This window comes from Triticum aestivum, chromosome 1A (assembly GCF_018294505.1).
Source record: "Triticum aestivum cultivar Chinese Spring chromosome 1A, IWGSC CS RefSeq v2.1, whole genome shotgun sequence".
NCBI classification, from domain to species: Eukaryota; Viridiplantae; Streptophyta; class Magnoliopsida; order Poales; family Poaceae; genus Triticum; species Triticum aestivum.
This window is the reverse complement of record NC_057794.1, coordinates 534414981-534417071: the sequence shown is the minus strand read 5'-3', so window position 1 is coordinate 534417071 and position 2091 is coordinate 534414981. Positions and strand designations below refer to the sequence as shown.

The 2091-nt window shown below is 37.5% G+C and overlaps 1 pseudogene; it reads right to left on the bottom strand.

Moving 5' to 3' along the window:
* Positions 1 to 569: 569 nt before the first annotated feature.
* On the bottom strand, positions 570 to 1485 carry LOC123179757 (transcription factor BHLH133-like; annotated as a pseudogene).
* Between the last annotated feature and the right edge of the window lie 606 nt (positions 1486 to 2091).

The following is a 2091-nucleotide window of genomic DNA, read 5'->3' as shown; positions in this document are numbered from 1 at the left end:
ATCTAGACATATTTTAGTTCTAGATACATCCATATTTATGTACTTTTGTGACAAGTAATTCCAGATGAAGGGAGTATTTGGTTAACACTTCCACAAAAGGTAATATGGTCATTTGTGCTCTTGTAGTCATCAATATAACATAGAAGATACTCCTATATTTCATATTATTTATATTTCTAGATTTATCCTTTGGGTGGATGCATTTATTGCCGGTCGATTGCGTGCGTAAAGGGTAAAGCTATTTTTTCTCTAAAGAATAAGTTGTATAAATTGCCATGCTAGCTCTTGATTCCGTTCCTTTGTATAAGTACAAAGTAAGAGGTCGATTCTAAATCAAAATCAATATACAACAAGCCTGGTTTAAAATAAATCTTATTATTGACATTGTTTAAGCAATCAAGAATAAAAATAGAATCCTGAATAAGGAGCTACAATACTCAATAAATGGAAATTCGGGTTGAAGTCCACAATAGATATGACAATGCTATGACAGATGAATCAGAACAGTTGAGCCATAGGTCCTTCCAACAAATTATGTACCATCTGCTGAGTCAGTTTGTTTGGGGTAGTCATTCCTGAACCAGAGAATCCAAATGGGGGGGAACTGACATTGATGCCGTCGTAGGCGAGCGGAGCGTACATCCACATTTCATCAGAGCTCAAGAGCTATGCATCAAAAAGATGGGAAGAACTAAGTGGCACACACTCGCACACTGACAATCGAAATATTTGTGCATCTGTTGCTTTATAAGTGAATACATACCTTGATCTGCATATGCAGAAACTTGACATACTGGACTGCTTCCTCCAACATTGTGCTTATGTCAACCTGAAAAAGCAAACGCTCAACACAATTAGCATTGGCAGGTGCAAATGAAGAATGAATGGAAAATAGTAAGAATTCACCTTTGTGCCGTTAGGGATCAGGTGCTGCAGTACTCTTAGCCTCTCGTTGATCTTATGCCTTCTTCTCTGTTCCAAAATTGCACATGGTGATAAAATGTTTAATAAGAGATTCCGCAAAAGGGAAACAAAGCTAATAATATGTAAGTAACTATCAAACCTTTGCATAGTTGCTTTGTGAGTCCATTGCAGCTCTTGATTTGTTACCACTCTTCCTTGGGGCCTAGAGAATCGATTGCTATCAAAAATAAATAAATAAGGAGTAGAATTAATTTTAATGATAAAATTGACCAATTGTAGGCCTTCACTTACCGAGAGAACCGCGGGGACTTCATTGTGATGGTCGCTCTGCTCATCCACTTGCATCTTTCTCTTGATACCAATGTCCCTCTCATTTGCCGAACTGAGGTCATCGACTTGGAGATCAAAAGATGCATTTGTGCTATCATTTTTGGAGGAGCGGAGATTTGCATCAGAATCACTGTCACACCAGAGCACTGACTGCAAATGTGCAATCATCTCCGACTCCTCACAGATTGCATCGAGAGAACCCCAACCAGATGCACATTCTGCCTCCTCCATTTCTTCTGATCTCTGAATTCTCTTGTGCGGTATGGTTATGAGAAATCCTTTGGTTAGTACTGAGCATACCTAGGAGCGTGCTTATATATACCTTGAGGAGCAGAAAGTCTTTGTTATTGACATTACATGGATTTGACTTAGATTAACAACAATCTTTCAAGAACAATAATGCAGAAGAGAAAGACTCGAAGAGCATAGATAATATTTGACTCAACGTGTTGGGAAGTGGTAGCCCGTGGGAAGTCATAAATGCTATGGTGTAGAATACTATGTTTGGTGTGGTGCATGAATCATAATTACTGGATTAGTCAACGATGCTTATGTATGACAATAAGGCAGCATCTCAGACTAATGAACTTTGGCTGGTGTAACGCATGTATCATGACCCCACAGTCCAGATTTTCTGTCTTACTCCCTCGGTCGTTTTTACTCCGTGTATTAGATTTGAGTCAAGTCAAACTTTGCAAATTTTGTCAAATTTATATTAAAAAATATCAACATCTACAATACCAAATATACATACTATAAAAATACATTTCATAATGAATCTAAAAATATTAATTTGGCATTGTGAATGTTGATACATTTTCCTGTAAGTCAGACTAA